Source organism: Scyliorhinus torazame, chromosome 17, assembly GCF_047496885.1.
Source record: "Scyliorhinus torazame isolate Kashiwa2021f chromosome 17, sScyTor2.1, whole genome shotgun sequence".
Lineage (NCBI taxonomy): Eukaryota > Metazoa > Chordata > Chondrichthyes > Carcharhiniformes > Scyliorhinidae > Scyliorhinus > Scyliorhinus torazame.
The window spans coordinates 115,136,693-115,164,031 of NC_092723.1; positions in this window are offsets into that span (position 1 = coordinate 115,136,693).

Below are 27,339 nucleotides of genomic sequence, written 5' to 3' on the forward strand. Positions count from 1 at the left end.
TATTTTTGCGGGCAAGCCAAGCACCCCCGACAGCGCTGTCCGGCCTGCTCATCCTTCTGCAAAGGATGCGGCAAAAAGGGCCACTTCGTGGCGGTATGCCAGGCCTGGGCAGTCGCTGCGGTCCCAGGAGGCAAATACGGACCGCCACCACACCCCTCTCCACGGGCCCCATGCGGCCAGTGGGCGCCGCCATCTTCCTCCTCCAGGGCCATGTGTGGCCTCCGGTGGCCGCAATCTTGTCTCTCGGACACCACGTGCGATGGATGGGCACCGCCATCTTGTAAACCCCAGCCATGTGTGATCAGTGGGCGCCGCCATCTTGGCTTGACTCTCAGGACCCCAATTCAGATGACTACACACCACCCGAAGAGAACATCCAACTGCTGCCACGACTAGCCTTGGTGACCCTAGACCAGTCGCGGTCCCGAACACTCTCGACTGCAACAACGATGGTGCTCATCAATGGGCATGAGACGTCGTGTCTGATCGACTCTGGGAGCACGGAGAGCTTCATGCACCCTGACACGGTAAGGCGCTGTTCTCTCCCCGTTCACCCCGTTAACCAAAAAATCTCCTTGGCCTCCGGGTCTCATTCAGTAGAAATCAAGGGGTTTTGCGTAGCGAACCTCACGGTCCCAGGAAGGGAGTTTAAAAATTACCGGCTCTATGTCCTTCCCCACCTCTGCGCTGCCACACTCCTAGGGTTAGATTTTCAGTGCAACCTCCAAAGCCTAACTTTCAAATCCGGAGGCCCTATACCCCCCTCACTGTCTGCAGCCTCGCGACCCTCAAGGTCGATCCGCCTTCCCTGTTTGCGAACCTCACCCCGGATTGCAAACCCGTCGCCACCAGGTGCAGATGGTACAGTGCCCAGGACCAGACCTTTTTTAGGTCGGAGGTCCAGCGATTACTGAGGGAAGGTGTCATTGAGGCTAGCAACAGCCCCTGGAGAGCTCAAGTAGTGGTTGTAAAGACCGGGGAGAAGCATAGGATGGTCATAGACTATAGCCAGATCATCAACAGATATACGCAGCTTGACGCATACCCTCTCCCCCGCATATCCGACCTGGTCAACAGGATCGCGCAATACAAGGTCTTTTCCATGGTGGATCTAAAGTCCGCCTACCACCAGCTCCCCATCCGCCCTAGCGACCGCAAATCCACTGCTTTCGAAGCGGATGGGCGGCTCTACCACTTCCTAAGGATTCCCTTTGGTGTCACTAATGGAGTCTCGGTCTTCCAACGAGAGATGGACCGAATGGTTGACCGGTACGGTTTGCGGGCCACATTCCCGTGCCTTGATAATGTCACCATCTGCGGCCAGCAGGACCACGACACCAACCTCTGAAAATTCCACCATAAATCCTTAACCTCACATATAACAAGGATAAATGCGTGTTCAGCACCGATAAGGATGAATGCGTGTTCTAGCCATCCTCGGCTACGTAGTGCATAATGGAGTTATAGGCCCAGACCCTGAACGCGTGCGCCCCCTTATGGAGATCCCCCTCCCGCACTGCTCCAAAGCCCTGAAAAGCTGCCTAGGGTTTTTCTCTTATTATGCCCAGTGGGTCCCCAACTATGCGGACAAGGCCTGCCCGCTGATCCAATGACGGTTATTCCCCTGTCGACAGAGGCCCGCCAGGCCTTCAGCCGCATCAAAGCAGACATTGCAAAGGCCACGATACACGCCATCGACGAGTCCCTCCCCTTCCAGGTTGAGAGCAACGCATCCGACGTAGCTCTGGCGGCCACCCTCAACCAAGCGGGCTGACCCGTGGCCTTCTTCTCACGCACCCTCCACGCTTCAGAAATCCGCCATTCCTCAGTTGAAATGGAGGCCCAGGCCTTCGTAGAAGCTGTGCAACACTGGAGCATTACCTGGCCGGCAGGACATTCACTCTCCTCACTGACCAATGGTCGGTTGCTTTCATGTTCGATAATGCACAGCGAGGCAAGATAAAAACAACAAGATCTTGGGTGGAGGATAGAACTCTCCACCTACAACTATGAGATCTTGTATCGTCCCGGGAAGCTAAACGAGCCTCCTGATGCCCTATCCCACGGCACATGTGCCAACGCACAAGTGGACCGCCTCAGGGCCCTCCACGCGGACCTCTGCCACCCGGGGGTCACTCGATTCTTCCATTCATCAAGACCAGCAACTTGCCCTACTCCATCAAGGAGGTCAAGTCAGCCACCAGGAACTGCCAAATCTGCGCGGAGTGCAAGCCGCACTTTTACAGGCCAGAGAATGCGCACCTGATAAAGGCTTCCCGTCCCTTTGAACGCCTCAATATGGAATACAAAGGCCCCCTCCCCTCCACCGACCGCAACACGTACTTCCTGAACGTGATTGACGAGTACTCCCAGCTCCCATTCACCATCCCCTGCCCCGACATGACTGCAACCACCGTCATAAAAGCCCTCCACAGTATCTTTACGCTGTTCGGTTTCCCCGCCTACATACACAGCAATAGGGGGTCCTCCTTTATGAGCGACGAACTGCGTCAATTCCTGCTCAGCAAGGGCATTGCCTCAAGCAGGATGACCAGTTACAACCCGGGGAAACGGACAGGTAGTGAGGGAGAACGGAAAGGTCTGGAAGACCGTCCTACTGGACCTACGGTCCAGGAAGCTCCCAGTCTCCCACTGGCAGGAGGTCCTCCCGGATGCCTTCCACTCCATCCGGTCACTGCTGTGTACCACGACCAACCAAACACCTCACGAACATCTCCTTGTCTTCCCTAGGAAGTCCTCTGGGACCTCGCTTCCGACCTGGCTGGCAGCTCCTGGACCCATCCTGCTCCGCAAACACGTGCAGGCGCACAAATCGGATCCATTGGTCCTCCACGCGAACCCTCAGTACGCCTACGTGGCATACCCCGATGGCTGACAGGATACGGTCTCCCTACGGGACCTGGCGCCTGCTGAATCCCCACCCACACCCCCTCCACCAGTCCCACCCTCCCTCCCACCGGCGCACCCCACAGCCGCCCCCTTCCCAGGTGGATCGGTTCTCCCACCGGTCCCGTCTAGGGGTGATGAAGCAGCTGCCGAAGAATTCGAAGCCACGGTCCCGGAGCCACAGATGCCCGAGCCGGCGCTTTGCATCACCACCAAAGCTACGACGATCGAAGAGGACGACCAGGACCCCCGATCGACTAATTACTTCATTCTGAAATGTAAATAAATTTTGTAAATATTTGCGATGTAACGAGGCAAAACACTGTACGGAGGTATACCAGGTACCTTCATAACCTTAACTTCTACCACCCTGTAATGCGAGGCCACCACCCCCGCCGGAGCCACCACCACCGCCGGACTTTTTTAACGGGTTGAATGTGGTAGTCAGTATTAGAGGTATTACGGTACTCTGTAATGCCAGAAGACCATTAGTGTAGAAGGTACTCTGTTCTCATTGGTTAAGCCTGTCTGCTGGCTCCGCCCAGCAAGGCGGGGTATAAGAGCCCGTGTCTCCCCAGCAGCTGCCTTCTGTACCTGCACTGCTGGGAGAAACATTTAGTGTAATAAAGCCTTCAATTGTCTCCAATCTTGCTTCTGGAGTTATTGATTGAGCATCACACCCTTAAAGGATACCTCAATCTGCGTTTAAAATATACTTCCCCCACCCCCTCACAGACACAGAGGACAACCCCCCCCTTCTCCCGCCCCCCCCCCCCCCCCCGACAAGCATTGTGGCGACTCTCCCCACCACGGAGATATCAGGGGCACTCTTTCCCCCAGCCTCCATCACCACACAAGTATCAGGGAGCACTCTTCCCCCAGCCCCCACCACCGTGGGCACTCTCCTGCTTCACAGCCATCCCTCCCTTTCACAGCCATCAGCCTTCCCCTATCACAGGCATTGTCCTGTCTCCCTCACAGGCATAGCCCCCCCTTTCCGCCCCCCCCCCCACCCTACACACACACCGACATCATGCTCTCCCCACTTCACAGGCATAACCCAACACCCTCTCAGTCATCAACCCTCCACCCTACCACGCATAAGGAGGGCCAGGGCCCCAAGGGACAGTGCCACCTGTGCCAGGGTATGACCCCCTCCCCCGTGGCTACAGCTACCTTAGCCCCCTGGCAGGCTCCCCTCAACTGAGTCCCATTCCTGTATAGCTGTTGTCAATGTCAGCAAGGTATGAATATTTAGTGAGGGCAGGGGAGGAGTCATGTGGATGAGAATCCCTTTAGTAATACGTTAATGTATTAAAATTTATTGAAATGAGGTACCTGCCTTTCTAAGCGAGAACCTCATTACCTCACCAACGAGGCGTGGGGAACATTGGAAACGTGTCCTTGCCGGTGAAAATCTTGTTTCCCGACTTTAATAACTTGGAAGGGGTGACAATCTACAAAGCAGAGTAACTATAGAACTATTTATTCACAATATAACTATACACAGAGAATGATAATAATGCTACTGATGACTCATGTTTCTAGACTGGCTCGAAAGATCCACTCTCGACCCCAGGATTTGCACGCTCCAGCCCAGCTGGCCAACCAGGTCACATAACTCCATTCAATTAATTAGGAACAAAGTCCCATAGCGAGCGTGTTTAGTCCTTGTATCCCAGCTCTCGCAGCGCCGAGAAACACATGGCTATACAACGCAATTCTCATTGTATAATTGGCCTCAGCGGGAAACACGGCTAAGGCCGCACATAGTCCTGTTTTGTACACTGAGGAGCATCTCATATTGGGTTTGATCTGACACTTGACCTTAGCCAAAAGGCCGAGAAGCGATCTAGCAAGAGTTTATGATCAGTAATTACAGTGAAATGCCATCTGCAAACATATTGGTAGAATTTCTTTATCTTGAACATGACAGCCAACCCAGTTTTCTTGATCCGTGGGTATGCCTTTTCTGCATCAGTTAGGGTCCTTGAAGAATAGCCGATAGGCCTTTTTGTAAAATTTAGAGGACCCAATTCTTTTGTTTTTATGGGGCAATTTAGCGTGGCCAAAGGGCGGCATGGGGCACAGTGGTTAACACTGCTGCCATGCGCTGAGGACCTTGGTTCGAATCCCTGCCCTGGGTCATTGTCTGTGTGGAGTTGCACATTCCCCCTCATGTCTGCGTGGATTTCACCCCCACAACCCAAAGATGTGCAGGTTAGGTGGATTGGCCACGCTAAATTGCCCCTTAATTGGAAAGAAATAATTGGGTACTCTAAATTTATTTTTAAAATATTTAGCGTGGCCAATCCACCTAGCCTGCCGGGAGAGGACCCAGACTGGCGGAGGAGTGCCAGACATAAGAATCCTCTCGACCATTGAGGAACGGGCCCTGGAGAAGACGGGAGTGGCCAACAACAGAATGGTCACCAACTTGGAAGTTGGCGCACGCCGCAGAGGTCCACCTGGTGCCACCCGGATGGACGTAACACTTGAGTTTTTATTGTCATACACACTGACCCATCCCTCCCACTGACCATATGTCCATTCTCCCGCAGGTCCTCCAGCCGAAGGCACTGGTACATCTGGGGTGGCCGCCTCCCCTGCCTCCCATGAGACCATCTGAGGATGCCACGATTGACGTGTCACAGCCCAGAGACACACACCTCGGTGGGCAACGTTAGTGGTCAGGCCTCTGGGACACAATCTGCAGAGCACCACACAGTTGCTGATGTACATCAGGTGGAGGCAGTAGCGCCCAGGCAAGACAGCAGTCAGAGGTATGCTGGATCCCCAAACCCAGCTGGGTCCCAGCCAAATGTTGAGCCTATGGAACATGCTATCCCAGAGCTGATGGAGATGTTAGGGAACGTCCGGTATGTGTGGTATTTTAGGTATAACATACTTGTCCAATTTTTCCACTTGATTGACCGTTAATTTATAGTCACCACATATTTATACAATCTTATCTAGCTTATGTATTGGCACAATGGGAGCTGCCCACTCTGCAAACTGCAGTTGATATTGCCCAAATCTTATAAGACCATAAGACATAGGAGCAGAATTAGGCCACTCGGCCCATCGAGTCTGCTCCGCCATTCAATCATGGCTGGTGTATTTCCCATCCCCATTCTTCTGCCTTCTCCCTATAACCCCTGATCCCCTTATTAATCAAAAACCTATCTATCTCTGATTTAAAGACACTCAGTGATTTGGCCTCCACAGCCTTCTGCGACAAAGAGTTCCACAGATTCACCACCCTCTGGCTGAAGAAATTCCTCCTCATCTCTGTTTTAAAGTATCGTCCCTTTAGTCTGCGATGGTGTCCTCTGGTTCTAGTTTTTCCTACAAGTGGAAACATCCTCTCCAAGTTCAGTCTATCAAGGCCTCTTGTAAGTTTCAATAAGATCCCCCCTCATCCTTCTAAACTCAAACGACTTCAGACCCAGAGCCCTCAACCGTTCCAAGTTCTTCATTCCAGGGATCATTCTTGTGAACCTCCTCTGGACCCATTCCAAGGCCAGCACATCCTTCCTTAGATACAGGGCCCAAAATTGCTCACAATACTCCAAATGGGGTTTGACCTGAGTCTTATACAGCCTAAGAAGTACATCCCTGGTCTTGTATTCTAGCCCTCTTGACATGAATAATAACATTGCATTTGTCTTCTTAACTGCTGACTGAACCTGCACGTTAACCTTAAGAGAATCGTGAACAAGAGGCGGGATTCTCCGACCCCTCGCCTGGTTGGAGAATCGCTGGGGGGCGGCGTGTATCCCGCCCCTTCTGGCCGCTGAATTCTCCGGCACCGAAAATTCGGAGGGGGCGGGGATCGCGCCGCGCCAGTCGGCGCCCCCCACCCCCCGGCGATTCTCTGGCCCGCGATGGGCCGAAGTCCCGCTGCTGTCATGCCAGTCCCGCCGACGTGAATCAAACCACCTACCTTACTGGTGGGACTGGCGGTGCGGGCGGGCTCCGGGGTCCTGGGGGGGGGCCGCGGGGCGATCTGGCCCCGGGGGGGTGCCCCCACGGTGGCCTGTCCCGCGATCAAGGCCCACCGATCCGCGGGCGGGCCTGTGCCGTGGGGGCACTCTTTTCCTTCCGCCTCGGCCACAGTCTTCACCATGGCCAATGTGGAAGTGACCCCCCCCCCCTGCGCATGCGCGGGGATGACGTCAGCAGCTGCTGACGCTCCCGCGCATGCGCGGACATCCGTCGATCGGCGAAGTCCTTTCGGCTCCAGCTGGCATGGCGCCAAAGGTCTTTCCTGCCGGCTGGCAGCGCGCCAACCACTCCGGCACGGGCTAGCCCCTCAAGGTGAGAGCTTGGCCCATAAAGGTGCGGAGAAATCCGCACATTTGGGGCGGCCCTATGCAGGAGTGGTTCACGCCACTCCACCCCGCTGGGACCCCCCCCCCCCCGCCCTGCCGGGTAGGGGAGAATCCCGCCCCAGGACCCCCAAGTCCCTTTTTGTGCTTCTGATTCCCTAAGCATTTCCCCATTTAGAAAATAGTCCATGCCTAATTTCCTCCTTCCAAAGTGCATAACCTCACATTTTTCCACATTGTATTTCATTTGCCACTTCATTGCCCACTCTCCCAGCTTGCCAAATCCTTCTGCAGCCCCCTTGCTTCCTCAATACTAACTGTCCCTCTACAGATCTTTGTATCATCTGCAAACTTAGTAACAGTGCCTTCAGTTCCTTCTTCCAGATCATTAATATATATTATGAAAAGTTGTGGCCCCCGCACAGTCCCCTGAGGCACATCACTAGTCACCGGCTGCCATCCTGAAAAAGACCCCTTTATCCTCACTCTGCCTTCTACCAGTCAGCCTGTCATGATATCCATATTAACATATCATGGTGCAATCACACACACACACTGATGGACAGGTCGACGGACCGATCAACACACAAGCAACATCACAGCCAATCACCAGTGAGAGCACACGCACTATAAAACAGCGAACACCACAGTTCCCGCTCAGTCCACCAGGAGATAGCTCAGAGCACAGAGCTCACAGCGTGCCACTCAGACGTACACCATGTGCTGAGTGCCTCTCTAAGATAGTGCTAGGGCTGGGTCCACAGGTTAACTGGTGAAGTACGAACCACAGCCAGAAGTTAACAGTTGTTATTATACAGAATAATAAAATAGAGTTGTACCATCTACAACCGTGTTGGTTTGTTTGTATATCGGAACACCCAACACGACATGATACCAGGATTGGAAACTCGCCAGCAACTGTGAGACCTACCTGCGCATCTTCAGAGATCCGCCACCCTGCGCCTTGGACACCATCAGCCCACCGCAGCCGCTCCAAATCGCTGGAAATCTCGGCATCAACTGGAAGCTGTTTAAACAGCGCTTCCAGCTCTTCCTAGAAGCCACAGTCAGGGAGAATGCATCGGACGCCAGGAAGATCGCCCTCCTCCTCTCCACGGCAGGGCAACACACCATCCACATCTACAACTCCCTGGCATTCGCGGAAGGCGAGGACAAGACGAAGTACAAGACGGTCCTTCTAAAACTTGAGCAACACTTCAGCGTCAAAGTGAATGAGAGCTTCGAGAGGTACCTCTTCCAGCAGCGCCTGCAGGATAAGGATGAGCCTTTTCAATCCTTTTTGTCACACCTCCGTATCCTCGCGCAGTCCTGCGGCTATGAGGCCACCTCCGATTCCATGATTCGGGACCAGATAGTTTTTGGGGTCACCTCGGACACCCTACGCCAGCAGCTCCTCAAAATAAGGGGCGTCATTCTCCGCCGGCGGGAGTCTCCGTTTTGCCGGCGCCCGGGGGTTTCCCGACGGCGTGGGGCTGCCCCACAATGGGAAACCCCATTGACCGGCCGGCGTTACGGAGACTCCCGCCGGCCGGTCAGCGCAGAAATGTGGCGGGGCGGGTAGGAGAATTTCGCCCAAGGAGCCTCATCCTAGCCACCGCCATCGAAACCTGCGTCCTCCACGAAAATGCGACCAGCCGGCACTCCCAGTTCCAGGCGGCCGAATCGGCACGGCAGGGGTCCTACGAGGCCGAGCGGGTCCAGTCAATCGAGGTCCTCCTGGCCCGCGGCCCGGACGAGGGCGGCCTTTTCGTGCGCTTTCCGAGGCCTCCCACGCTTGTATGCACCAAAAGAGGGGACGTCGGCGCAGAGGGACGTGATGCGCAGGCGCGCTCTACGCAGGACCGAGCTGCGCATGCGCGGTGGCGCAATGAACGCCATGACATCACGATGCGCGGCAACTGTGGAACCACACACTTAAAGTGGCAATGTCCAGCCAAAACTCGACAATGCCTCCGCTGTGGCAAGATGGGCCACTACGCTGCCTGCTGTCAAGCAGCTCAACCTGCCAACGCTCCGCAATTCCGCCAGCCTCGCAGGGATGTGCGGGCCATTCAGCCTCCATACACCGAGTCATACCCTGACGATGTACAGATCGGTGATACCGATGACCGGGAAGCCTTCCGCGTTGCGGTAATAGACAGAAATCGGATGTCCCCATGTAGGACCCACCAGCCGATGCCAGTGCACAGCGTTAATCCGGGCGATGAATGGTGTGCCACCCTAACGGTCAACCGATCACCAATCACATTCTGTTTAGACACTGGTGCCTCCGCCAATCTCATTGCATGGTCAGCCTTCTACACCTTGAAGGTCAAACCATCGATTCGGCCATCCCGCTGTCAGTTGGTCGATTACAACGGTAATGTTATCCGGGCCATGGGATCCTGCCAGCTCGAGGTTGCACACAATTCATACACAGCCACACTTTCTTTTGAGATAGTTGGATCCTCGAAGGACTCCCTGCTAGGCGCACAGGCGTGCAAGGTCCTCCACCTCGTTCAGCGGATACACACTCTGTCTCCAGAAGGCACGTCCGATTTTACGGATGCAGACTTTAGGGCACAGCTCCACTCGCTCCTCGCCCACAACCAGCAGGTTTTCTAGGGCATGGGCACACTGCCCTACACTTACAGAATATGGCTCAAACCGGACGCCACCCGGTCATTCACGCACCTCGTAGAGTCCCAGCACCACTCAAGGACCGCCTCAAGCAGCAGCTGCAGGACCTGCAGGACCAAGGAGTGCTTTCCCGGGTCACGGAGCCTACGCCATGGGTCAGCTCCATGGTGTGTGTAAAAAAGCCCTCTGGCCAACACTATTACTTTGAAACGCCTGAAGAGGCGTGGACCTTTGTACAAGCCGAAAAGTTGGACTCTAACTGAGGGTTTGTGAGGGTAGGGGGGATGTTTGAGGTTTGATGTGTGATGGTTGTTGTATATAGGGGGTCAATCACGCGCAGGAAATGTTACATGGGCTGGGGGAGAGAGACAAGGCCGCGACAGGAGCTGCGCCAGAGGGGGCGGAGCGGGCTTTGGAAAGCGCGGGGTGTTTTCCCGCGCGCGGGAAGAAAGGCGGGAAGGGGAACGAAGGAATGCATATGGATTGGGAGACTCCCACGCGGGGAGGTCAATGGGACAGCGGGGGAAGCCGGGGTCAGCAGGCGACAGCTGACTTACGGGAGTGACATGGGGGGAGCAAAAAAGCTAGACAGGGGTCTAGCGGGGAGGAGGGGAGGGGGGGAAGGGGGGGGGGGAAAGGGTTGCTGCTGCACTGGCCGAAAGGGAATGGGACACAGAAGAAGTGGTCGGGACGGGGATCCCCCCTCTGGGGGACTGGAGGGTGAGGGAGGCGTGGACACGGGACTGGCCCAGAAAAGGAGATGGCTAGTCGGCGGGGCGTGGGGGGAGGGGGGGGGGGTGGGGTGAGAGCCACTCCAATCCGGCTGATAACGTGGAATGTGAGGGGCCTGAATGGGCCGGTGAAGAGGGCTCGAGTGTTCGCGCACTTAAAGGGACTGAAGGCGGACGTGGCCATGCTCCAAGAGACACACCTGAAGGTGGCGGACCAGGTCAGGCTAAGAAAGGGATGGGTAGGACAGGTATTCCACTCGGGACTGGACGCGAAGAATAGAGGGGTGGCAATATTGGTGGGAAAGCGGGTGTCATTTGAGGCCAAGACTATTGTAGCGGACAATGGAGGGTGATATGTAATGGTGAGCGGTAGGCTGCAAGGGATGTGGGTGGTGTTGGTAAACATATACGCCCCGAACTGGGATGATGCAGGATTCATGAAGCGCATGTTGGGGCGCATTCCGGACCTGGAGATAGGAGGCCTGATAATGGGAGGGGACTTCAATACAGTGTTGGATCCAGCACTAGACCGCTCCAAATCAAGGACTGGAAAGAGGCCGGCGGCGGCCAAGGTACTTAGGGGGTTTATGGATCAGATGGGGGGAGTGAACCCATGACGGTTTGCAAGGCCGCAGGCCAGGGAATTTTCTTTCTTCTCCCATGTACACAAAGTCTACTCCCGGATAGATTTCTTTGTTCTGGGTAGGGCGCTCATCCCGAGGGTGGAGGGGACGGAGTATTCGGCTATAGCCGTTTCGGACCATGCCCCACACTGGGTTGAACTGGAGCTGGGAGAGGAGAGGGACCAACGCCCGTTGTGGCGGCTGGATGTGGGACTGCTGGCGGACGAGGTGGTGAGTGGGAAGGTGAGGGGGTGTATCGAAAGGTACTTGGAGGCCAACGACAACGGGGAGGTGCGGGTGGGGGTGGTCTGGGAGGCGTTGAAGTCGGTGATCAGGGGAGAGCTAATCTCCATTAGGGCTCATAGGGAGAAGACAGAGGGTATGGAAAGGGAGAGGTTAGTGGGGGAGATTTTGAGAGTGGACAGGAGATACGCAGAGGCCCCGGAGGAAAGATTACTTGGGGAAAGACGACGGCTCCAGACGGAGTTTGACCTGTTGACCACAGGGAAGGCGGAGGCACAGTGGAGGAAAGCGCAGGGGGTGACCTACGAGTATGGGGAAAAGGCTAGTCGGATGCTGGCACACCAGCTCCGTAAGAGGATGGCAGCGAGGGAAATAGGGGGAGTCAAAGATGGAAGGGGAGCCACGGTTCGGAGTGCGACGAAAATAAACGAGGTATTCAAGGCCTTTTATGAAGAGCTGTACAGATCCCAGCCCCCAGCGGGGGAAGAGGGGATGAGACGATTCCTAGATCAGCTGAGATTCCCGAGGGTGGAGGAGCAAGAGGTGGCTGATTTGGGGGCACCAATTGGGTTGGAGGAGCTGAGCAAGGGTTTGGGGAGCATGCAGGCGGGGAAGGCCCCGGGACCGGACGGATTCCCGGTGGAGTTCTACAGGAAGTACGCAGACCTGTTGGCCCCGCTACTGGTGAGGACCTTTAATGAGGCAAGAGAGGAGGGGACCCTGCCCCCGACAATGTCGGAAGCGACAATTTCTTTGATCCTAAAGCGGGACAAGGACCCACTGCAATGTGGATCGTACAGGCCGATCTCGCTCCTCAATGTGGATGCAAAGTTGCTGGCAAAAGTGCTGGCCAGGAGGATCGAGGACTGTGTCCCCGGGGTAATCCACGAGGACCAGACGGGATTTGTAAAGGGCAGGCAACTAAACACCAATGTGCGGAGGCTCTTAAACATGATAATGATGCCATCGGAGGAGGGAGAGGCGGAGATAGTGGCAGCTATGGACGCGGAGAAGGCCTTTGACTGAGTAGAGTGGGAGTACCTCTGGGAGGTGCTGCGCAGGTTTGGGTTCGGGGTAGGGTTTATCAATTGGGTTAAGCTCCTTTACAGAGCCCCGATGGCAAGTGTAGTGACAAACCGGCGGAGGTTGGAGTACTTTCGACTGTACCGAGGGACGAGGCAGGGGTGCCCCCTGTCCCCCCTGTTGTTCGCATTGGCGATCGAACCATTGGCCATGTCATTGAGGGAGTCTAATAAATGGAAGAGGGTGGTCCGAGGGGGAGAAGAGCATCGGGTGTCGCTATATGCGGATGACCTGTTGCTGTACGTGGCGGATCCAATGGAGGGGATGGTGGAGGTCATGCAGACTCTAAGGGAGTTTGGGGAGTTTTCGGGCTATAAGCTCAATGTAGGGAAGAGTGAGCTCTTTGTATTACGGTGGGGGACCAAGAAAGAGGGATAGGGGACCTACCGCTGAGGAGGGCGGAGGGGAGCTTTCGGTATCTGGGGTTCCAGATAGCCAGGAGTTGGGGGACCCTACATAAACTGAATCTGACGAGGTTGGTGGAGCAAATGGAGGAGGATTTCAAAAGATGGGACATGTTACCGCTCTCGCTGGCGGGTAGAGTGCAGTCGGTCAAAATGGTGGTCCTTCCGAGGTTTCTGTTTGTGTTTCAGTGCCTTCCCATCGTGATCACTAAGGCCTTTTTTAAGAGAGTAGGCAGGAGTATTATGGGGTTTGTGTGGGCGAATAAGACCCCGAGAGTAAGGAGAGGGTTCCTGGAACGCAGTAGGGACCGAGGAGGGTTGGCGCTGCCAAACCTGGGGAGCTACTACTGGGCAGCAAATGTGGCGATGATCCGCAAGTGGGTTATGGAGGGAGAGGGGGCGGCATGGAAGAGGATGGAGATGGCGTCCTGTAAAGGGACAAGCCTGGGGGCGTTGGTGACGGCACCGCTGCCGCTCTCGCCGACAAAGTATACCACGAGTCCGGTGGTGGCCGCAACGCTAAGGATCTGGGGCCAGTGGAGATGGCACCGGGGTGCAATGGGAGCATCGGTGTGGTCCCCGATCAGGGGTAACCACCGGTTTGTCCCGGGGAAGATGGACGGGGGGTTCCAGAGCTGGCATCGGGCGGGGATTGGAAGAATGGGGGACCTGTTCATCGATGGGACGTTTGCGAGCCGAGGGGCACTGGAGGAGAAGTTCGAGTTACCCCGGGAAATGCCTTTAGATATATGCAGGTGAGGGCTTTTATGAGGCGACAGGTGAGGGAATTCCCGTTGCTCCCGGCACAAGAAGTTCAAGATCGGGTGATCTCGGGTGTATGGGTCGGGGAGGGCAAGGTGTCGGAAATACACCACGAGTTGAAAGAAGAGGGGGAAGCGCTGGTAGAAGAGTTGAAGGGTAAATGGGAGGAGGAGCTGGAGGAGGAGATCGAGGAAGGTCTGTGGGCTGATGCCCTAGGTAGGGTTAATTCCTCCTCCTTGTGTGCCAGGCTCAGCCTGATACAATTTAAGGTGGTCCACAGAGCGCACTTGACGGGGGCGAGGTTGAGTAGGTTCTTTGGGGTAGAGGGCAGATGTGGAAGGTGCTCAGGGAGCCCGGCGAACCATGTCCATATGCGTTGGTCATGCCCGGCACTGGAGGGGTTCTGGAGAGGAGTGGCGGGAGCAATATTTCAGGTGGTGAAAGTCCGGGTCAAGCCAAGCTGGGGGGTAGCAATATTTGGAGTAGTGGACGAACCGGGAGTGCAGGAGGCGAAAGAGGCCGGCATTCTGGCCTTTGCGTCCCTAGTAGCCCGGCGAAGGATCTTGCTAATGTGGAAGGAGGCGAAGCCCCCCAGCCTGGAGGCCTGGATAAATGATATGGCTGGGTTCATAAAGTTGGAGAGGATTAAGTTCGCCTTGAGAGGGTCTGCGCAGGGGTTTTACAGCCGGTGGCAACCGTTCCTAGACTATCTCGCGGAGCGTTAGAGGAAGGTCGGTCAGCAGCAGCAGCAACCCTGGGGGGGGGTGGGAAACATCCTGGGAGGGGGGGGGAGAGGGGGTACCGCCTGGAAGGGTGGATGAGCAAGAGATAACATGAAGGGTTGGGGAAACTGGCACGTACGGGTGAGGGCCAAAGCTGTGTAAATATATCATTTTGCCATGTATATATCTTGCTCTGCGCGATTTCTCGTTTTTTTAAAAAAAATTTTGTTACGGTGGGTGGGGGGGGGGGGGGGGGGGGGGGTGAGGGGGTTATTGTTTGTAAGGGAGAACAATTGTGTTAAAAAACTTTAATAAATATATATTTTATTTTAAAGCCTTCTGGCGAACTCCAGATCTGCATCGACCCGAAAGACCTGAACAATAACATCATGAGGGAACACTACCCCAAACCCAAATGGGAAGAAATCACGAGCGAAATGGCCCGGGCTAAAATTTTTACGAAGCTTGATGCCTCATAGGGCTTTTGGCAGATTCAGCTGGATCAGTCCAGCAGGAAGCTGTGCACTTTCAACACTCCCTTTGGCAGATACTGCGACAATAGGATGCCATTTGGCATCATCTCGGCATCCGAGGTGTTTCATCGAATCATGGCATAGATGATGGAGGGCATTGAAGGGGTGCGCGTCTATGTTGACGACGTCATCATCTGGTCCACCACACCACAGGAGCACATCACTTCTACATCGAAGGTGTGACGTCATCATCTGGTCCTCCACACCACAGGAGCACATCAGTCGTCTCCAACGCATCTTTGCTCGGATACGAGAACACGGCCTGCGCCTCAACCGAGCCAAGTGTTCTTTTGGCCAAACTGAGCTAAAGTTTCTGGGGGACCACATATCACGGTCAGGGGTGCGTCCGGATGCAGACAAAGTGACAGCTATTACAGCCATGCTGCAGCCGGCAGACAAGAAAGCAGTTCTACGCTTTCTCGGGATGGTCAACTTCCTGGGGAAGTTTATTCCCAACATTGCCTCCCACACAACGGCTCTTCGCCACCTAGTGAAGAAGACTACGGAGTTCCAGTGACTTCCCACACACCAGAAGGAATGGGAGGAGCTCAAGATCAAGCTCACCACTGCCCCGGTATTGGCATTCTTCGACACTACTCGAGATACAAAGATCTCGACTGATGCCAGCCAGTCTGGCATTGGTGCGGTACTCCTGCAACGGGACGACACTGCATCATGGGCCCTGGTCGCCTATGCCTCGCGGGCCATGACCCCCACAGAACAGCGCTATGCGCAGATTGAGAAGGAGTGCCTGGGTTTGTTAACCGGCATAGATAAATTCCACGACAATGTGTATGGTCTTTCTCAGTTCACCGTGGAGACCGACCATCGCCCCCTGGTCGGCATCATACAAAAGGACCTCAATGAGATGACCCCTCGCCTCCAGCGCATTCTGCTCAAGCTCCGGAGGTACGACTTCCAACTGGTCTACATCCCGCAAAGGACCTCATCATCGCGGATGCCCTGTCCAGAGCAGTGAGCACACGGCCCGAATCGGGGGGGGTCCGTCTGTCAGGTCGACGCACATGTAGCCTTCACATCGGCCAATCTGCCAGCTACTGATGCACGTCTGGCCCACATTCGCCGTGAGACTGCGGCTGACCTCCTTCTACAAAGTGTGATGCGCCACATGACAGAAGGGTGGCTCAAGGGGCAGTGCCCACAATTCTACAATGTCCGGGACGACTTGGCCGTCATTGATGGCGTCCTCCTAAAGTTGGACCAGATTGTGATCCCACACACCATGCACAGGCTTGTCCTCGAACAATTGCACGAAGGCCATCTCGGGGTTGAAAAGTGCAGGCGGAGGGCCCGAGAAGCTGTGTACTGGCCGGGCATCAACGACGATATCGCCAACATGGTGCTCAATTGCCCCACCTGCCAAAGGTTTCAGCCGGCGCAACCCCCTGAGACGCTTCAACCCCATGAGTTGGTAACGTCCCCCTGGGCAAAGGTGGGCGTGGACCTTTTTCATGCGCTCGGCAGGGACTACGTCATCATAATTGACTATTTTTCCAATTATCCGGAAGTCATAAGCCTGCACGACTTGACATCATCAGCTGTAATCAGAGCATGTAAAGAAACCTTCGCTTACCGTCATGTCTGACAATGGGCCCTGTTTTGCGAGCCAAGAATGGTCTTTTGCCGCTTCATATGGCTTCACACACGTGATGTCCAGCCCTCTGCATCCCCAGTCAAATGGCAAGGCGGAAAAGGGCGTCCATATCATGAAGCGGCTCCTCTTCAAGGCTGCTGATGCCGGATCTGACTTCTGTTTAGCCCTGCTGGTCTATCGCTCGGCCCCACTGTCCACAGGCCTCTCACCAGCCCAGCTGTTGATGGGTCGCACCCTCAGGACCACTGTACCGTCCATTCATGTTCCTATACCCGACCATGCTCCAGTACTGCAAAGGATGCGACAGCAGCATGTTCAGCAGAAGGTGGCACATGACACTCGGGCAACTGATCTTCCTGCCCTGGCGCCTGGAGACAACGTCCGCATATACCTACCAGAGGGTGGCTGGTCGGCAACCGCCGAGGTTCTCCGCCGTGTGGCTCCCCGCTCGTTCCTGGTTTGGATGCCTGATGGCTCCATTCGCCGGCCTAATCGGCGGGCCCTTCGGCTGCTTCCGCGCTCGCTACGTGATCATGTACCGGTGCCATGCCCTCCTGTTGTCCCTGATGTCGACTTCGTGGAGCTTCCTGCAACTCTGCCTATTCCTCTATCGCCCGTGGCCAGGCCCATTCCTCAGCCGGTGGATCCTGACCACCCTTGAGGCGGTCAACCCAAATTTGTCGCCCACCTACTACGCTGGACTTCTGAGCCTGTTTGCACATTGGACTCACTGAATTGTTGTGCAACAATGTTAACGTGTTTCTTTCTTGTCGTTCCAGGAGTTCTCTTTCGATATTTGATGATTGCACTTGTTTTGGTTGTGGTACAACCTCGTTGCTATGTTGCACCTGACACCTTCCTCTGTATATAGTTTAGCCTCATGTACATGTTGTAAATATTGCACACACATACTCAGCCGCACTCAGTACACACCAATATTTATTACCATGTAGGCACATATTCTTGTGAAAAGGGGGGATGTCATGATATCCACATTAACATATCATGGTGCAATCACACACACACACTGATGGACAGGTCGACGGACCAATCAACACACACGCAACATCACAGCCAATCACCAGTGAGAGCACACGCACTATAAAACAGGGAACACCACAGTTCCCGCTCATTCCACCAGGAGATAGCTCAGAGCACAGAGCTCACAGCGTGCCACTCAGCCGTACACCATGTGCTGAGTGCCTCTCTAAGATAGTGCTAGGGCTGGGTCCACAGGTTAGCTGGTGAAGTACGAACCACAGCCAGAAGTTAACAGTTGTTATTATACAGAATAATAAAACAGAGTTGTACCATCTACAACCGTGTTGGTTCATTTGTATATCGGAACACCCAATACGACACAGCCAACCCTCTATCCATGCCACGATCGTACCCTGAACACCATGGGCTCTTAACAGTCTCCTATGAGGCACCTTGTCAAAGGCCTTCTGGAAATCTAAATACGTCCACTGATTCTCCTTTGTCTAACTTCCTCGTTACCTCCTCAAAGAACTGTAACAGATTCTTTGACCTCCCTTTGACAAAGCCGTGCTGACTCAGTCCTATTTTACCATGCACTTCCAAGTACTTTGCGATCTCATCTTTTAAAACATTTTTAAAAATTAAATTTAGAGTACCCAACTCATTTTTTCCAATTAAGGGGCAATTTAGCGTGGCCAATCCACCTATCCTGCACATATTTGGGTTGTGGGGGCAAAACCCACGCAAACACGGGGAGAATGTGCAAACTCCACACGGACAGTGACCCAGAGCCGGGATCGAACCTAGGACCTCGACGCCGTGAGGATGCAGGGCTAATCCACTGAGCCACCGTGCTGCCCGCGATCTCATCTTTAATGACAGACTCTAAAATCTTACCAATGACCGAAGTCAGGCTAACCGTCCTATAATTTCCCATCTTCTGCCTCCCTCCCTTCTTAAACAGCGGTGTTACATTAACCACTTTCCAGTCCTCTGGGACCCTTCCTGCCTCCAGTGAATCCTGAAAGATCACCACCAATGCCTCCACAATTTCCTCAGCTATCTCTTTTAGGACCTGGGGTGTTGACTATCTAAGTTTGGGTTTCCATCTTCCCATGCAGGGAATAGGACACAGGTCTTGCTCTGTAAAATTTTGGTGTAGCCTCTCGACTTACATATTTTGCCTAGTTCCTCTCAAAATACTTCCTGATATCTCCGGAGGATGTCACGTAGGTCCCCTTCATTAATTTTGAAAATTCACTTTTATTTCCTGAAACCAATCCCATCCTATCGAGCTTGGCCCATGACCCTCAACTATAATTCACCATCCAGACTCAACGTTAGCTCTGTTCTCTCTCCACAGATGCTATCAGACCGGCTGAGAGTTTCCAGCATTTTCTGTTTTTGTTTCAGATTCCAACATCTGCAGTGATTTGCTTTTATCCTATCAGCTTAGATGTTTGGGCAGCACAGGCTGTTAACAGTATTACTCTCTGCTTCTTCAACCCCCTTATTTTGTTTGCTTTGAAGAAATATCACAGGCATTCAATGTATTGAATCCAGTCCTTTAGGGCTGAATGGCTCAAGCTTTCCGAATAGAGGCATAAGGACAACAAGCGCTTCCAAAGACTTGCACACGAGGTCTGCTCTGCCATTCTCTGTGGCAAATGAAAAAAATGCTCCATTGATCCTTGTTGCCAAATGCAATAACTTGGCAGGAGTGGCCACCATCAAGCAGAGTAGCTATAGAGCTATTAACAATATAACTATGCATAAAGAATGATAATGATGCTACTGATGACTGCGACTCCAGTTTCTAGACTGGCTCGAAAAACCTGTGTTCAGCCCCAGGATTCGCATTCTCTGGCTCAATTGGCCGAATGGGCCACATGACCCTCAGAACCCACCCCCTCCAAGGGGCACGCTAACACATCAACTCTCATGGGCTTTTGCGCCAATGTTGACATTTGCGTTTGCAGAAGCCACAGGTGCAAAATTCCTCCCCACACGCTCCCCCCCCCCCCCCCCCCCCCCAACATCTGGAACAATGTGACATGCAGAAGTCAGAGCTCACCTGCACAATGCCTGGGGCTGCACCTGGAGTTTAGGATGAAGACCGGCAGCAACTCTGGACCCCTGAACATCCTAGGAGTGGGAGGGGCAGCATCTATAGATGAATGCTCCAGATGTAGGGCGAGATCTTCCAGTTTCATGCCAGCGGGATCTTTCGGTCCAGTCAGTGGCGTACTCTGCCACGGGAAATCCCATTGGCTTCAGTGAGACTTGAACATCCCGCCACCAACCAATGGAGGGCCGCCTCCCAGTGCTGGGAAGCACATCGCGGGTGACAAGAGAATCTCACCCTTAGGGTACGATTTAATGGGAACAAAACAGAATCCCGTTTTGGGTGCATTTAGCGGGGTCTTTCCCGACGCCTGCAGCGCCACGCCATGGCTGCACTTAACTTCATTTTCTGCATTGATGAGCTCAGCTCGTCAGTACAGAAAGAGATCGGGGCACCATTTTTAAATGCTGTCCTGATCTCTCAAACCCCTCACCGTGGCCTCCAGACCCCTCCCCCAAACCTATTTGTTAGAGGGTCCTCGTGCCTCCCTCACCTAAGAAGGGCAGGCTGCTCCCGGGCCCGATCCCCAGCATGGGCAACCTGCCAGTTGGGTACCTTGGCACTGCCAGTCTGACACCTGGCAGTGCTCCTTCTAACGCATCCATGTGACACTGCCTGCGTGGCAGTGCCAAGGCGCCCAGGACCGCGGGATTGCTCGGGAGACTCCTGTAGTTGCCATTACACCTGATCCATGTTTGTATGGACCAGTGCTAACAGCGCCACAGCGAGGCCTCCTAGGTGTGGGCTTTCGATACCGAGCCGTGAGAGACTCTAGCTCAGACATATTTAAGTGAGGCTAACTGCTCATCTGGATACCGCCTAGTGAGGGCGAGTTCCAGATTGTGACGCCTTACGAGGTCTCTTAGCTCTTGTGAAGCTTCCCGAGCGTTGCAAATATCGCATGATTTAATGGCCTCGTTGTCCCGGGTCAGGAGCGACGAGGCCGTATGATTGTGCCATATGTGTCATGAGGAGGTCCATCTTTCGGCCTCAGAGTGTTCCTGGAGATTCATCTTCTTTCTTCAATGGTGGTCAATGATGTTGGGCATCTTTCCAATATGGCATCCAGATATGATGTTGGACTTCATACAATCACTACAGTGCAGAAGAAAGCTATTTTGCCCATCACGTCTGCACCAACCCTCCGAAAGAGCACTCCACCCAGGCCCAAACCCCCACACTATCCCCGTAACCTCACCTAGGGGCAATTTAGCATAGCCAATCCACCCTACCTGCATATTTATGGACTGTGAAAGGAAACCGGAGCATCCAGAGGAAACCCACACACACACTGGAAGAATGTGCAAACTCCACACAGTCACCTGAGGTCGGGATTGAACCCAGGTCCCTGCCACTGTGATGCAGCAGTGCTAACCACTGTGTCACCATGCTGCTCATGTCATCGTGCCATCATGTCCACCCACCCTGGAATATGGCACAAAACTCCCAGGTGCTGAAGTATTGAAGTTGGGGTCGGAAGATATGGTATGATTCCCTACAGCCTCTGCAGCGGGAGGCAATCCACATTTCCACTCTCGCCACGGGACTTAGTCCCAGATGGGAGAATTTTGCCCAAAGGCTTACCATATACATTTTCATCACTTTAATTGATTCACTACTTTGACATGAAGAAACATCTAAAATGTGAAGAAAATTGCAAGCTAACCACATGTCTTAAATGTACAATCTAAGATGTTATGCAAAAAGTATCCAACCCCGTGACAGAAATCAGGAAGGGGCCAGGTTCAATCTTTGTTCTGTGCTGAGTTCGGCCAACCTTTGAAAGGGTTTTCAACATCACTGAAGCATTTCTTACTCTTTTGGAAATCTAAGGCTTCCCACCCCAGGTTTCCACGCTATCTGCTCTAGCTAAGTGTAGCACTTCCACCTGAGTCTGAAAGTTAAAGGTCTGCAAAAGACAACAGCAAATGTAGGAGGATCCTTAACTGGGAGGGAAAGAGTGATACAGGCTCCATTAATCTGTACTGACCAGAAGTCAAAGTCGTGCTTCTGTCCTGTACAAATTTGCAATGTAATTGCCTACAGCTCTACCCTGAGGTGTTCAGAGAATGCAGTAAAGTGGAAAAAAGCATATTTGCAATTCTGAAGCTTTCAAACGTGAAGGTGAATGGCATATTTGCTAAATATATATTTATGTTTGGGCTAAACATATTCAGTGATGTTTTCTCTTGAAAAGGAAGGCTGAGATGACACCTGCCATAAGTAATTAAAATTATGAAGGGTAGCAATAGGGTAGATGCAAACAGGATGTTTCCACTTTTGGAGGATTACAAAGCTAAGGGTCATAAATATAAGATAGGCATTAATAAATCCAAAAGGGATTCAGGAAAATCATCTTTTTAAAAATAAATTTAGAGTACCCAATTCATTTTTTCCAATTAAGGGGCAATTTAGCGTGGCCAATCCACCTAGCCTGCACATCTTTGGGCTGTGGGGGCGAAACCCACGCAAACACAGGGAGAATGTGCAAACTCCACACAGACAGTGACCCAGAGCCGGGATCGAACCTGGACCTTGGCGCCGTGAGGCTGCAGGGCTAACCCACTGCACCACCATGCTGCCCGAGGAAAAACATCGAGACTGCGGAACTTGCTACTACATGGAGTTCTTGAGGTGAACATATGTTTTTCAGGGGAAGCTGGATAAGTACATGGGGAGAAAAGAATTGAAGGATATTTTAATAAGATGAAATGTATTTACTCTTTCTATGCTGTTTCCTAGATGTGTTTAAATTTATTTTCTTCTTGGTTAAGGTTGTACTCCTAAAAGAAAGGAACTCTGGAAATTATTTGTCATGATGTGCTTGCCATAAAATGTATTTCCTGTTGGCCATGTTTTACAATTTTTAAGCTGAAGGCATGGCATTGATTACAGTAACTTTAAGAAGTGTTTATTTAGAAAAATGATTTAATTGCTAATCTCAATAATCACCCTTACACACCTACCAATGGAATCAACCTCAATCCACCTCTCGCTGCCTCCATGCATCCATCTATTCAGCTTTGGCAGGAATATCACTCAAACGGAGTGCTCCACAATCACAGGAATTCTGGCCTCTCTTGTAAGACAACATGTCGCAAAATAGAAGGGAACAGAGTAGACCTCAGCATCAGGGGCCAGCAGTGACAAGAGTCTGTATCAAACAACATTAGTATGTTCCCAGGCCCCTTCTCGACTCCAACTCACCCACATTCTGCTATCTGATTTTACAGCTCCATCCGCCACTTGGATTGTCCAGTTACGTTGAAAATAATGGACAAAGGCAGCACAATGGCGCAGTGGGTTAGCACTGCGGCCTCACTGCATCGCGGTCCCAGGTTCGATCCCGGCTCTGGATCACTGTCCGGGTGGAGTTTGCATGGGTTTCGCCCCCACAACCCAAAGTGTGCAGTGTAGGTGGATTGGGCCACGCTAAATTGCCCCTTAATTGAAAAAAATTAATTGGATATTCTAAATTTATTTTTTAAAATTAAAACATTTTAAAAAGAAGAAAATCAAGGACTTTTCGCTGGGCTGCCGCATCCCCAATGGCGGGTCCCGCCATGGTGAGGCTGGAAAGTCCTGAATGATAGATGAAATCTTCCCTTCCTGTTATCAGTGGGATTTGCCGTAGGCGGCCCAAAAGACGTGGCAAAATGCAAAAGATCAGGGGCGGGATTCTCCGACGCCCCCCGACGGGTTGGAGAATCGCGGGGGACGCGTAAGTCCCGCCCGCCGCCCCGCGATATTCTCCGGCTCCCCAAAAATCTCGTTGTCGTGAATCGCGCCGCGCGCCTCGGAGAGTGTCGAGGACCGGCGCGATGCAGCGGGCCCCGGGGCCACCCCAATTCCTCCGGGATGGATGGGCCGAAGTCCCAACACCGTGACCACGGGACACGCCGGTGTAAATCAAACCACCTATTTAATGGCGTCAACCAGTCGTGATGGTTGACGCCGGCCAGCGGGAGGTTGGGGTCGGCGTGGGGCGGACGCCGAGAGAAGTGACGGTAGGGCCGCAGGTGGTGGGGGAGGGTCGCAGGAGCCGTTGGAGTGTGCATGCCGGGAGGAAGGGGTGAGGGGGTGGCTGGGGTGGGAGGGGCTGGGGGGAGGGGATGGGCCAGGGAGGGGGAGGAAGAGGGAGGGGCTCAGGGGGGGAGGGGGAGGAATGGGGAGGGGCTGTGGGGGAGGGAGGGGGGTCGGAGTGTGGGAGGGGGAGGGGGAGGGATGGGCTGGGGGGATGGTGTGGCAGGGGGAGGGGAGGGGCAGGGGAGGAGCTGTGGAGGGGAGGGGAGGGGTGGTTGGAGAGGGTGTGTGGCGGAGAGGGTGCGTGATGGAGAGGGTGTGTGCCGGGGGAGGAGAGGGGGTGTTGGGGAGGGTGCGTGCCAGGGAGGAGGGGGGGGTTTGGGGGCGGTGTGTGCTCTGGAGGTGAGGGAGGGGGTTTGGGGGGGGTGGGTGCCGGGGAGGAGGGGGGGGGGTTGGGCAGGGTGCGTGCCAGGAAGGAGGGGGGGGTTAGGGTGGGCGCGCATCGGGGAAGGGTGGGGGGGTTTTGGGAGGGGTGCCTGCCTGGGGGGGGGGGGGGGGTGGCCGGGGAGGAGGGGGGGGGGGCATTGGGAGAGGTGGGTGCAGGTAGGGAGAGGAGGGGGGGGGGGGCAGGAGGGGTGTGAGTAATGGCGAGGGTGCCTGCCGGAGAGGAGGGGAGGATGGGGGGGGGGGGTTGTGGGGGGGGTGCGTGCCGGGGGAGGAGAAGGGGAGTGGTTGGGGAGGGTGCGAGCCGGGGGAGAGGAGGAGGGGGGGTTTGTGGAGGGTGCGTGCCGGGGAGGAGAAGGGGAGTGGTTTGGGGAGGGTGCGAGCAGGGAGGAGGGAGGGGGGGGGGAGGGTGCCAGCGGGGAAGGTGAGGTGGGGGGGGGATTGGGGTGGGTGCATGCCGGGGGGGGGGGTATGGTAGGGTCCGTGCCGGGGAGGAGGGGGGGGGTTTTGTGGAGGGGTGCGTGCCGGGGAGGAGAGGGTGGGGGGGGGGCGGGGGAGGGTGAGTGATGGGGAGGGTGCATGCTGGGGAGGAGGTGGGGGTGCGTGCTGGGTAGGAGAGGGGGGGGCAGGTGAGGGTGAGTGATGGAGGGGGTGCCAGGGAGGAGGGTGGGGGGGGGGTGGTGTTGGGGAGGGTCCGTGCCGGGGAAGAGGGGGGTGGGGGTTGGGAGGATGCGTACCGGGGAGGAGGGGGGGTTTGGGGACGGTGCGTGCCAGGGAGGGGGGGTGGGGTTGTCCACTTGGCCATGTGCCAGCTGGCAACAGTCGCGACCATGCAGTCCATGGCACCTGGCTGCAGGTTGTGGGGGGGGGGGGGGGGGCGGGCGTGGGGGGGGGGGGCAATGGTGACATGTCGTCTATCCACCCCCCACCCCCCACCCCCACCCCCCACCCACTGCAGGCTGTTATGTTTGGTCATCACCCAGCGATGTTGGCTGCCGGTGGCGGGGGAGCCGCTCTTCTGCATGTTGCCCTGGGTGGGCTGGAGCAAGAGCCTGCCAGGGAGGCGGCGGAGGCTGCCGCAGAGGAGCGGTGTCGCAGGGAGGCAGGTGGGCAGCCGCTCAGGCTGGAGGGCCGCCCGCATGACAGGACGAGGAGGAGGAAGAGGATGTGGTGGGTGGTGCCATGGCGACAGAGACGCCCGATGAGGCCCCGTGTGTACCGGCCCTGCTCGTCGTACCAGGATGTCACGGACCGGGCATGCAGGAGGAGACTCCGGATGAGCCGGGAAACCGTGGCACACATCTGCCACCTGATGGCACACCTGGCTCTGCGATGCACTGCGGGAGGACATCCTCTCCCCGTGGCCGTCAAGTTTACGGTGGCCCTGAACTTTTATGCCGCGGGGGTCATTCCAGGCGCCGAGTGGGGACCTGTCCGGCATCTCGCAGGCATCGGTGCACCGGTGCATCGTGCAGTGACAGGCGCCCTATGTGCTATTGCAGACCGCTACATCCAGTTCCCTGTGCACCGGGCCAGCCATGATGCCCGGGCAGCGGGCTTTGCTGCCGTGGCCAGGGTGCCCATGGTCCAGGGGGCGATCGACGGGATGCACGTCACCGTGCGGCCACCCGCGTATAACAGGGCCGTGTTCACGAATAGGAAGGGGACCTATTCCATGAACGTACAGGTGATCCACGACCACCGCATGATGATCCTGCACGTCTGCGCCTGGTACCGGGCAGTGTACATGACTCATTCGTATTGCGGTGCAATCTTTCATCCCCACCATGTTCGAGGGACGCCGCCCCCCCCCTCGGCTGAGGGGCTGGTTGCTGGGCGACAGGGGTTACCCGTTGCGGTTGTGGCTCATGACGCCTATACGGAGGCCACAGACTGAAATGAAATGAAATGAAAATCGCTTATTGTCACAAGTAGGCTTCAATGAAGTTACTGTGAAAAGCCCCTAGTCGCCACATTCCAGCGCCTGTTTGGGGAGGCTGTTACGGGAATTGAACCATGCTGCTGGCCTGCCTTGGTCTGCTTTCAAAGCCAGCGATTTAGCCCTGTGCTAAACAGCCCCTGACCGCTACAACGATGCCCATGCTGCGACCAGGGGTGTGATAGAGAAGACTTTTGGCTCCTAAGGATGCGCTTCAGGTGCCTGGACCGCTCTGGAGGGGGCCCTCCAGTACCCGTCAGATAGGGCCCGGCCGCATCGTTGTGGTCTGCTGCGCCCTGCACAACACAGCCCAGCAGAGGGGCGATGTGCTGCAGGCAGAGGAGGGGGGAAAGGGGAGGAACAGCAAGACGAGGCACAGACCTCCCCAGATGAGGAGGATGGGGGCAATGGTCAGGACAGACGGGCTGGACATGGACGGGAGGCTGCCCCACCGCTCCCCAGCTGGGCCAGCGGGCACGGGACAGGCTGATAGCCGCCCGGTTTCACGGACTAGGGGGGCGTGGGAATCGCCGAGTATGGCACCAGCCGACCACCTTCACCCCACCCACCCAACACCAACCACCCTCACCTCGCCCACCCAACATCAACCAACCGCACCCCCACCCGCATGTACAACACCCCTCCATTGCACATCCACCTGCGGCACAACGGCCGGGCTCACACGGTCGCCGGTGGAAGCGCGTCTATTGCAGGCCATGGAGGATGATGACAACCTGCCCTGCGATGAGCTCTGGGCCTCTACATCGTTGGACAATGTCTGACCCATGGCCACAGTACCACCCTCCACCCGGACCGTCCCTGCATGCGGCCATGACACTGCAGCGCACAGTCCCCGTCGTCTGCCCAGGGGGGATGGCGAGGGCGACCTGGGGGGAGGGGGGCACACTCACCTGAGGCCGACGTTCTAACACCCCTCACACACCCACTGGCGTTCACCCTCACACCACACCCCCCGCACGCATCGGACCTGCACAAAGGCAGCTTCTGTAGGTGTGAAAGTGATTTTAATAACAAACAGTTCATACACGTGCCCTAACCCCAGAAATAATCTGTGCCCTGCACCTGTGCCAACTTACTCAGTGTCAAATTTTTTGGACTTACGGGCCCTATGACTACGTCTAGATGGTTCTCCAGGACGGTACAGCAGAACTGGAGATGGACTCCTGTGATTCCTGCTCTGTGACTAGGGACCCCTTTGGTGGCCGTTTCTCT